Source organism: Pogona vitticeps, chromosome 2 (assembly GCF_051106095.1).
Source record: "Pogona vitticeps strain Pit_001003342236 chromosome 2, PviZW2.1, whole genome shotgun sequence".
Lineage (NCBI taxonomy): Eukaryota > Metazoa > Chordata > Lepidosauria > Squamata > Agamidae > Pogona > Pogona vitticeps.
In genome coordinates, this window is record NC_135784.1 from 175,357,350 (window position 1) to 175,369,152 (window position 11,803).

The window sequence follows — 11,803 nt, forward strand, 5'->3', positions numbered from 1 at the left end:
AAAATCTGAAAGGCAACAGAATTCTACCCCTCACCACTGAAAGTGGGGTCATAGCTTGTGGCCTGTGGTACATGAGGAACATACAAATTTCCTAGAAAGTTGAAGCGTGGCACACACAATGTCATCAAAGATTATCTGAATGAGGCATTTCATACATATTTCCCCGGTAATGGACCCAATACTGTATTCCAAAATGGCTATTTCCATGCCCATCAGAAAGCTAACCCCTGGTATATCAGAGGTCCAAAATACTTTGGTGGCTCAGGAGAATAAGCAGCCCATACAGATGGAAAGTCACTTGTTAGAAGCGGTTCAAGCAGCAGATGCTGGCAGCCAGCAGAGGCAGCATCCTTGCAGTTTTCTCTGAGCATCCTGGGTGTTTCGTTCTTTGGGACAGCAGAGTGCTTAACCTGCACAACGTGCTCTGAGCGCCGCCACCCCTCAGCAAGGCTGCTGCCATAGACTTGTTGAAGGACATAATTATACAAGTGTTGTTGAGTTTGATGCCAGCAGAGCTGAGTTCTATATGTTGTGCTATTGGGCAGCTGGGGTGAATCGATTTGGCTTTTGTCTCAGGAGCGAGAATGTTTTGGGGAGATGTGCCAGTAAAAGGCAGGAAGGAAAGTCTACACTTTCAGAAGGCATGTTTCATTTACTCTGTTTCCCTGAAAATAAGACCTAACCTGAAAATAAGCCCTAGAATGATTTTTCCCGATGCTCGTAATATAAGCCCTATTCCAAAAATAAGCTCCAGTTAAGTGAAACCCTGCCCTCCAGCATTGTGTAGTATTGTGCAGCAACCAGAAGAAGATAACACGACTGTAAAATAAAACATCCCCTGAAAATAAGCCCTAATGAGTATTTTGGAGCAAAAATTAATATAAGACCCTGCCGTATTTTCAGCGAAACATGGTACTAGTACACAGATATGTGGCATTATTGTTTTACAAAGGTAGCAAATTCTTCCTTAAGCACCTGAGGAAAGGGGCAGATTTAAATATATAAACTTAATTTATCTATATAATATTCTACATGCAATCAATATTTCTTATTTATAAAAAATTATCTTGTTTTTTAAAGATTCAGTTCAATTAAAAGGCAGAAATTGAAAAAAGTTACTTTTTTTTTTTTTTAAAACGACAATCCCCCCAAAATGGCAGATAGCATTGCCATGCTGGCTAGGGAACTGTTGTCTAAAGAAGTAACTTTTATAAAATAAATGCTGTTTTGTTGTAGATTTCAATATCCAAATATAATCTGATCTGCTAACTCCACTTTGAGAGATGAGCTTATGGAAATGGGCAGGGATGACGCCAATGCTCTGTGTATCTACGTGTGGCTGGGTGGATTTCCCTTTTGAGAAAAGCAGCAACAACTGATGAATACGATGACTGACTAATGATGGGTACATACAGTCTGTGTGTTTTTGTGAAAATATATCTGAGTCCTGGGGTTTCGTTGCTTAAATGAGAGATTTGTTGTTCTGAATGTCATGTATTTGCCCTGATGCTAATCCAGAGGGAGAAGAGCTGCCAGGACTTTTTTAAAGTCTAGGCAGTAAGGTCACTGCAGATTGCATTTTGGAAGGATTCTGGGTCTGCAGCAGCAAAATAATCCTCACATCAATGGAAACCATTCATTTACAAAGATGAGCTGGGTTTTTAAAAGACAATTTCCCTCTTTCGTTCATGATGGTGGTTGCTGATGCTGTTCCCCCCCCCCCCATGATGGAAGCCAATGGTTCAGGAAAACTTCTTAAAGTTGTTAAATCCTGGGAGGGCGAAGCCAGTGAAATTGGGCAAACAAAAGAAAAAGATATATAATAATTGGAAAAATAACCTCCCTAGGGGTTTATGGGCAAATGCAAGTGTAGATTCTGAGGTTTTAGGAAGCTGGTGAGAATTTTTGTAAACATTCTTTGCAGTAGCCTTTGGTTAGGATTCCCTTTGAGTTTACTTTTAGCTTTTATGAGCTGGAATTTCCTTGTCCTAAACTCCCTTGGACTCATTGTGGAGAAGGCTGAGCTACGAAACAGTCAAGCACATGTGAATCTGATGGAATATGAAGGCTGTATTGGCCATGTTTTATCCAGGCCATGCTAGGAAACTACCTAAAGTGTAACAATTTAAGAGTTATTCACCAGCCAAGTTCACATAAACTGAGTTCACATGGAATCCTCCACATTGGCATTTCAGAGCATTTCACAGCCAAGGTGGAAATGTTCCTTGCTTAGACAGGGTCATAGGCCATGCTAGCTAGGAGATTCTGTAAGTGATAGTCCAAATGGGCATGGTTTTGAAATTCTGCTCCAGAATCTCTCTCTCCCCCCCCCCCATTTTTATGGGCACCATGCTTTCTCATCTGTGTTGAATTTAGACACCAGCAAATTGAGTGGTTAAAATAACTGGACATTCATGAACAACCCAGACTCTGGCCTTTTAGCTTTGGAGAAAACCTGCTACAAGCTTGGCTCAGCAGCCCTGCCCTGCAATTAACATCAGTTTAAGTTACTAGCCCATGTTTAGAGCCCATATTTTATAGTAAATGTCCTTATACAATATGCCATCCCCATAGCAGCCAAAACCTTGAGCTAGTCATGTATGCCCTCTTTACTCTTAACATACGTCATCCCCTGTATGCAAACACCTTGGCACTTTCATGGGCTGATTTTCCTAGTAGTATTTCTTGTGTACTACCCAATAGCACATGTGTAAGTGCCTAGCCCTGGGCAGTAAAAGACCAGATTCCACACACCCCCTTTCTTTTACTAAGAGGAAAGAGCTTTTCAAGAGAGCAGCCACCTACAGATCAGATCAAATTCTAAACCACAGCTTAGCTGTTCCAAAACTTCAAACCCTGCTATCATTTCAAAGGTGAAAATAGGGATATATTTGTAATACTCCTCGTTTCATAGTAACAGCCGCTGCCTGAGCCCACCTTGTGTCCTGATTATTAAAATCTGCCTGTCAGCTGCTGTTTTCTTTTACTCTTCAACTGCCTCTCCTCTGCAGACTTAAAAGTCAAGATCATGTTTGTTCTTTTGATTAAAGATACAGTAAAATAACATGACTGCTCACTAGACAATGAGCTATCGATAGATCAAAAAGAAGCGATGACAGTTGCATTCAGACAGTTGCATAGTGTAAAGACTGCCGACTATGTGCTGTACAATGCCATAGTGCTCATGTGCATGCCTCTGTACTAGAGAGGCATCCATTCTTGTGAAGAAATTTCACTTACAGAGATCCTAGAAAATTAAGTGATGCCTGGCAAGTAGCAAAATATTTTAAAGCCATTCTGCAAAAGACAAACATCAAGCCATTCCCTATTGATGCGCCAAGGACATGTCCCAAATAAATTAAGACTATCTCTGCTTACAGCTGGTCATTATGATAAGAAATACTCTTTCAACTTTAAGAACTTGTGACTGAGTTTTCTTATTTCTACTACGTCACTTTCTATCCCTTTTCCTTTGATGTCCTATCCTTTTTTTTTTTTCAGATTGTAACTCTGCATGCAAGTGACAGTCTTGTTTATACTAAGTACATGTAAGCCATCTTGGGAGCATTTTCAGTTAAAGAGGTGGATAAAATTTGCACTCACTTACTCACTCAGTCACTCACTCACTCACTACCGACATGCATATATGATTCTTAGAATTAATGAAGCAATAATAAGAAAAAGAACACCTGAATATATATATGAAGGGTTTCTGTTCATTAACCCTTTCTGAGTTAGTTACCTAAAACACTATTTTAATCTTGCAAAAAAAAAAAAAAAAAAGTCAAGGCGAGCAGGAACTATCAATTAAAGCAATAATACCATCCAAAGAACACTAAAAAGGCATAGGCAAATTAAAAGCAAAAGAACTTAAAATGATAATTGAAAGGCACCCAATAAAACAATTAAAACATCTGATAAATTACAAGACTCAACAAAAAATCTTCTTTAAAAAAATGCATGTAACAATTCAGCAGAAGGGTGTTACAAGGGTTGTTTCCTTTGAGAGGAGCTCACAAGGACACAACATGGACAGCAAGGCTTATGGGGAGTGGGTCCAACACCATTGCTTCTCTTGAACTCCTGTATCCTTCCATCTAAATAAAAAGATGTTTGTACCTGAAGCAGAAACTTCCTAGAGTCAGGCTCATCATTCTAGGGCAGTGGTCAGGGAACAGGGGTAAGTTACCCCAAATGGGGTAAAAATGAAAATCCTGGGGGTAATGAGGACTGTCGCGGCAGGCATTTTAGCCCCAGGCATTTTATTTCTGACGATGCTATCTGTAGGTGGGCGTTCCGTCGCGGGAAGAGTGAGCCTTGGTGAGAAACTGCACAGGGCACCCACCTGTCCTCCTTGCCTCCAAAGTGGGAGGGAGGGTGGCATACCAGGCCAGCTGGACTCTTTACCCGGCAGAGCCCTGGCCGGGACTCTCCTTCCTATCTGCACCCACCCGCCCAGTGCGCTAGCGAGGAGGCCCCCTCCCACCCCCACCTCACCTGAGCTCATGGCCAGTGGACCTGCCAGCCCTGCAGTGCCTGCCTCCCCTCACCAAGGACGTGCTTTCCCAGCGGTGTGGCACCTCCAGACTGGCTGCCCAGACGGTGGCCACAGGTCCTGGGCAAGCGCAGAGGCAGGGCGGGGGGCGGCCGCGGACGGCAAGAGCCAAGGGGGGTAATGTCGACATAAATAATTTTTTTGCGGGGTAAAAGGTAAAAGAGTTCCCTTACCCTGTTCTAGGGAGATGCAGACTTCGAGATTTCCTGTAGAAACTCTTGCTTGGAACAAAGGCTTTCCATTGCTTCAGAGTAAGACCTGCCATGAGGGTAGTTCGGAGATCCTTAGCAATAGCTACTCTGCTCGTGAGTCTAATTAATATTAGCCATCACTTCCCAAAGCTCAACTTGTATCTGCAGTGCAGAGTCATGTCAGTTTGCTGGGACTTTTATCATGGCTTCAACTTAAGGAATCTTGGGAATTGTAGTTTAGTGAGACAGAATTCTGTGTTTTGGTTCTGGGGAGTGCAGTATAATTATCTAGGATAGAATTCTTGGTACTCAAGAGAACTACAAATCCCACGACTCCTTGGGACGGAGCCAAGGCGGTCGTAGTTTAATGAAACCGATCTGTTACTGCAGGCATGCCTTCAAGTCTACATACTGAGATTTCATAAATGCATTCTGAGACGCCTGCGTGCATGTCCTCTTACTCCAGATAAATATGAATTTGAAAATAATTGTGGTACAGAGGGGTACAGAAGCTCCTCCAAGCTGAGGTTGCTGCTTAACCTTATAACTATTGTCTGCCTAGCCATCCATCTTTCCATCAGTAAAACTGCTTTGGGTAAGTCAAGCAAAGTCACTGTGCACATATCAGGGCCTTCCTCGGTACACAAGGTTGTCACCTGGTCAGTTCCATTCCATGCTCTGAGTTTCAGGGCCAAAACTTTAAAGGATGGGACCTTGTGATGTCACGGAAGGAGGGCAGGCAGAGCGTGGGCTGGCAAAAGCCCAGAATAAAAGTTGGGAATGGAGTTAACTATACAGTAGTCTGGGGCCAAATGACGGTGCAATCCAAGTACATGGGCTCAGAATCTAGGTGAAGCCTAGTGAAGTTGGTCCCCCAGAATTGGGGGGGGGCGACAAACACCACACCTTTTTTGTTGTTGATGATGCCTGGGCAAGCAATGAAATCTGTTCAGTAGCTACAGCTGTTGCCACTAGAGATGGGGGTATTCGTATAAATACGAATATCCCCACACAGGTGGTGTTAACGAGGGTCCAGCCCCATGGGGCCGGACGGTCCACTCACCAATCCACCGTGGACACAGACAGCGTGATTCTTCAAATGGCTCCGTAGTGTGCGATCCGCTCTCCACTCCTGGCAACAGGCAGGAGGACAAGCCTCGCTGCAAGGTTGAAGAGTGGCGAGCGGATCACGCGCTGCGGAACCATTCGCAGAATCGTGCCATTCGCGTCCATGGCGGATTAGTGAGTAGATCGTCTAGCCCCATGGGGCTGGACCCTCGTTAATGCCACCTGTGTAGCGGTATTTGTATTTGTATATGAATACAAATACTGTACCCCCATCTCTAGTTGCCACCATTAATCTCTGGGCTTGCCCTCCATGGGGCCTCAGCCACAGCACACATGACTTCTGGGGAGGGTCTCCTATGCTGCTGTTGGGGCTTGTGGAAGATATGCCACCCACCCACGGAGACATCCTCCACTGCCCCCCTTCCAGGCGCTGGACCACTGTTGCCAGGGCTTATGGGGCAAGAAGTCTCACAAGTTGTGAAAGTGAAGCCTCCTACTTCCTGGGTGTGGGTATGTGCACCCAGGGTTCCTTCTCCTTACTCCCAGCTTTTGGATGCACTGAGTTCATTTGCTCCAGCACCAGATGAAACAGGAGGGAAGTGGATGCCCAGCTTTTGAAAACATAGCAGACACAATGTTCAAACTGTCTCCCTCATCCGTGCACCTCGAGAATGGTCTCCCTACCTGGAGAGACCCACCAAGAGTTCTCTAGGATTTCAGACAGCTGCCTGAGATCTTGGCAAACCTTATAGCAGGGTGCCCACCTGACCTCCCTTCCTCATTATGTTCTTGATGGGCAAATCATGTGCACTCAGGGCCACATTTTGCACTGAGCAATGTCTGAAGGGCCAGCAAGCGCTGCTTCTGACTCATGCAGCTCTTTAATCTCTAAGTATCACAAACCCTTCTTTACCATTGGTCAGGAATCTGGGTGAGTCACACGGGAGGGTGTGTGTGAAATTAGAGAGCTCTTTAGTTGTATCCCAGTTGGAGGAAAATGATTAAGGGGAGGAAAAACATGGGGATCCAGGGGCCGGGTTTGGTTCATATGCTGCTGATAAGCCAGGGTTGGCCCAACATATTTAGCTGCTTGAAGCAAAGGATATATAGTGGCCCTTTAGGTACCTGGCTCCGGAGCCAGAAGTTAGGAGTTCAATCACCCACTGTGCCTCCTGTGAGGAGAGTCGGCCCGTGTAGCCTTGGGCAAGCTGCACAGTCCCAGGGCACTCCCAGAAGGAGGGAATGGAGAACCACTTCGGAGTATTCCCTACCTGGAAAACCCTGATAAGAGTCACCATAAGTCAGAATTAACTGGACGGCACATGTTTATAATTATTATTCTCCATTCTACAAACAGAAGCCTCTCTGGGTGACAGCTGAATCTTGCTTCAACTTTTGCAATGAGAAAGCAAAGCTGAAGCAAGAGGACAGCGAGCAGGCATACAGGGTTAAAGTGCTTGCTCCATAGTCTTCCAGCACTTTCTTGCTGTCTTTGCCGTCTTCCAAGATCAGTTGCCTGAGGCCGCCACTTCACTTTGCTTAACAGTAGGGCCAGCAGTGCCACACTCCCTTGGACGGTTTGCACCCTTTCCTCCATATCATGTACAGTACTCTTAATTCTTTCATGCCTCTGCTGGGCTGCTTGGTTTTTAGTGCCGATTGACTACGGAGTTTTAGAAGTATTTTATCATTCATATTGTTTTCACTGGGACTCTTCCCCATCCCCCACCCACCCCACCCCCACATCCCCAAATCTGCCGTCATCATTTCAAGCACTTGGAAGGGAACAGCAAGTATTGCGGTGAGTCGTTGAAAAAGAGAGCAGTACAGAAAGCAAAACAGTGCACATAGAGAGCCCTGATCCTTCGTGCAAAAGAATCAATGCATTAAAGCAGTAATGGAAGAATGGGCAACATTGTTTTCAGTGGCAGATAGCAAGCAATCGTTAAAGAACCATGGGCACTGGAGGGCACCTTGAGAAATGTGTCACTCTGCAGCCAGTCAAGATAATTTCATCCAAAACCTTTCAGGCTGGATGTTTATCCAATGTGCTTCCAGCAATGAGAACTGATTTTCGCAGCAGGGAAGCCCCTCTCCTCCCGTTTCATTTCTTCTCTGGTGTTTGGTGGGTACCGAAGCCTCTTCTCTGTGGTTGACCCTTAGGTGGCTTCAGGGAGTCCTTCGCTCTCTCTCTCTCTCTCTCTCTCTCTCTCTCCCTGCAAATTCCAGGGTTAATCTTTCCCCCTAAAGAAGCATGACGTCTTGCTCAGGCTTTCAACTTTTGCTTCCTGGCTTTTTTTTTATTCCAAGATTCCTTCTCTCCTGGCCCTTTTTAAAAAAATTAATTAGTCTTGTACAATGTTTCTTTTGCCCTTTCTGGGGCTGAGATCCAAATGTGCAAACAGCCTTGACAATGGCATTTGTCAGATTATTTAGAACAGGAGGCTATCATGTTGGGGTGGGGGTGGGAGAAACACTGGGAAATTTGATGACAAAGCAGTCGGGAATTACTGAATGACAACACTAAGCATAACCCATCCGGGGACCGGAAGGAAAGGTGCCTAGAAGAACCCAAATGTTCCTTTAACTCAGAGGTGGCCCTCCAGATTTTGTGGGACTACAACTCCCATCAGCCCTAGGCAGAATAACTGATGAGGAGGAATGTCGGGAGCTGCTATCCAACATCATCTGGAGGGCTGAACTTTGCCTGACCTAACTTGTATTTCTCTTTGACCCTTTAAAACAAAAAAATTTTTTTTGCCAATTGCATCTGCAGGGCTGTTTCAAAGCAGGCTGCTGTCTGAGACTCAGCAGCGACTCTGTGGCATTTGGCTAAAGCAGAATGAATGGTACACACAGATGAGTTAAGGCAAGGGGGACATTATCGCAGCTGCTCCCCACAACATGCATTACCCTCCCAGGTCAATTAAATTTGGTCCCTGAGGCAAAATATCCCTCAAGCTCTTTTTTCCCATCCCTGAGAGTAAAAATAAAAGTATGAATAAATTAAACCTGAGCAATCTGCTGCCCACTCAAGCTGCCCAAATTAGCTGCCTGATATGGTCCTTGCTCCCTCTAGTTTCTGAAACATCTGATAAGGTTGCTTCCAACACACACACACACAAACACACACACACACACACACACACACACACATCCCCAAAGGTCACCTCCCGCGAAGAAGCTGCCCTTTAGCAAGGGACTGCTTTGCCCTTCATGCCCCCGAGCATCGTTTTTCTCTGTAAAGAATTAATGTTCCATCCATTTGCAACGTGCGCAGGATGATGAAACAGGAAAGCGGAGCAAGCTTAAGCTAATGCGGTGGCCACTTACTCAGGGACTGCTAAGAGACTTGGATGGAGTGAGCCAGCTGCCTCAGGCAGCAGGTTGTGGGTGCCATATAAGGGGAGAAAAGAGTTATTTGTCCAATTGTCGTGGCATTTCTGAAATTGACAACGAGTAGGGTAATGGAGCTGAGAGGATTTTTTTTTTTGCCACAGGTGTCCAAATAACCTGTTCCCCTTGACTTGGCATGGACACCCACTTGAACTCCTGGATAGCTCAATGGTTTAGGCATCTGGCTGTGGAGCCAGAGGTTGGGAGTTCAATTCCCCACGGCGCCTCCTTGAGAGGAACTGGACTCGAGGATCCATAGGGTCCCTTCCAACTCTGCAGTTCTAAGATAAATTTACCACTGTGTCTGAGGCAGGAAAATGTTGTTAGTCTAACCTCTTGTTTCTGTATAAGAATCACTGGGTGTGGGTGGGTGGATATAAGAATGGGACCTGGTCTTTATTGAGCATACATTCTCCTTCAGCAGCTTTGATGGAAAATGAGGGTCCCATCAACCACTGATCCCCTACCCCCAATCAGACAGCTTTTCTAATGAAACTTAGTGCCCTTTTCAGAGTTTCCACACTGGCATCTCAGCTTGTTTCTCCTTAAAAAAACACCTCTCTCTCCCCATGAGTTTAAGTGAGGACTGGATTGTCCCCAAGGCATGCTTGAACAGCTTTCCTACTCTACTGCTTTTCTGGAGACTACTGGGCACGGATAGGAGGGACACAGGGATGAAGCCCCCATCACCACTCCCTCTTAGGGATGCTGGCTAGGGGCGATGGGAGTTGCCATCCAACAACCTCTGTAGGGCTAACAAGTCCTTTCTCTCTCCCTCCTCCCCAAATTTTCCACTTGGAGCAGGAGTGCAAGGACTCAGGAATGCTGTTCTTTTACCCACAGCACACATTGCAGCACAGTTAAGTAATGCGGTGGCTCTCAGCCGGGTGACAGATGGTACACCATGTGTTTCAATGCACATGAAGTTGTTCACTTAACTCTAAAGCACTGGGCACGCGACCAAAACGCCTGGCTACTAAACTGGCCTACTGATTGTAGGGGCAGTGGAGACCTCCAATTATTATAACCCTTCAAAATTGTATGTGTCTCACTGTCCCCTGCAAGAGGAAGGGGAATCCATGTACCAGATTACTGGGACCCCAGGTTTTTTAATCTGTTTCCTTGCCAATAATGATGGTTCCTCTACTTTGCCAGCCTGCACTGACTAGGGCAGATCCCAGCACTATGCCTGCCCTGGTCCCAGGTGCTTCTACCAGGAGCAGGGAGAGTAGTTTAAAAACCCACCCCAACCCTTCTCACCCGCCCATCTACTCACAGCCTCTTTCTTTTTTGCACCAGGGCAAGGGGTCTGGCTCCACCGACTGGAGCTGAGTGAAGGGATGGAGGGCAACGGGTTGGGTGGGTGGGATGCGGGGGTGGGGGAAGAGGATGGTCTGAAAAGTGAACTGAAACTCTCGGGTGTGTCTTTTCCCCCCTTTTCTTTCGGAGGGACAGGCAAGTCCTGGAAGGTGGGTGGATGGAGAGGGAAGTCTTCCCCTCTCTGGGCTCAGGAAAGGGGTGGGTGCGAGGATCCAGGAGGTCGGTGCGGCAGATCGAGGACCAAGATCGAGCGAAGGGATGAAAGGGACGGCAAGGAGTCCAGATGGGGACGGCAGGGCTGGGGCTGGGATCAAGCCTGGGGCGCTGAGGAATTAGGTCAGTCCGGAGGACGCGAAAGGGAAGCGGGGAAACTTTCCGCCTAGCTGATTCTCTCTCTCTCTCTCTCTCTCCCCTCCTCCTCCTCCTCCGCCTTCACTTTCCCCGCCTCCTGCATCCCGTCTCCCCCAGCAACCACATCCTTGGGCTGTGGGGAGGATGTGGTACCCAGAGAAGCTGGCACTCACCGGCTGCTGGGGTTGCTGGTGCAGCCGCCGCCGCCTCTCCTGGAGCCGAGCTGGGCTGCCTTCCTCTGGCCGGGGCGGGGGGGGGAGAGACGGACGCTGCCCAACTCCTGCCGCCGCCGCCGCCAGCTGTCACGCTCCCAAGTCCCAGTTTCAGGCTGGCGGAGGGGCGGGAGGGAGAGGGAGAAGGCGGCGTGGAGGGGCCCCGCCTACTTCGGGACAATGACGGGCAGCTTCGGCTGGCCAATGGGGACGCGAGGGGTCGCCCAGATGGAGATCACCGCTCGGCGAGGGTGGGCGAGGGACGGGGATGATGTCATGATGGATGGGGGAAAGAGGAGGAGGAGGAGGAGGAAGGGCGGCAGGGTTGGCGCTGCTCCTGCGATGATGTTTAAAACTGTGACCTTCCCTTCCTTTCTCCTCTCCTCCCGCACGCGTCTTCCCCAGCCCCCACCTCCCCCCGGGAAAGGGGGTGTGCTGCGGCTAATTATCCCTTAGTTAATGATCCCTTTCCTCCTTCTCCGCCTCATTAGGAGTCCCTAAGAGGAAGGAGGGTGGTCCGGACTGGGTTGCAGCTCCCCAGGACACCTGGATTCCCTTTGCGGGTGTGGAGCAAGGCGGAAGGCAAAGCCTGCGTGAAGAATAAGTGGAAGGAAGTGCGGGGAGGGGGGGCAGATGTTTCCATGAAATTAAGCTATTAGGAGGTGGGGTCGGCTTAAGAGGAGGTGAAAGGGGATCCTAAGGGCAAGGCT

General features: G+C 47.4%; 1 protein-coding gene across 1 annotated transcript in view; it reads right to left on the reverse strand.

Moving 5' to 3' along the window:
- The window catches only part of LOC110081201 (leucine-rich repeat neuronal protein 1), a 36,591-nt gene extending 25,428 nt beyond the window's left edge, over positions 1 to 11,163 (reverse strand). The window contains exon 1 of the mRNA XM_020797730.3: positions 11,055 to 11,163. The gene's annotated coding sequence lies outside the window, so the exon portion shown is untranslated. The remainder of the gene's footprint in view (positions 1 to 11,054) is intronic.
- Between the last annotated feature and the right edge of the window lie 640 nt (positions 11,164 to 11,803).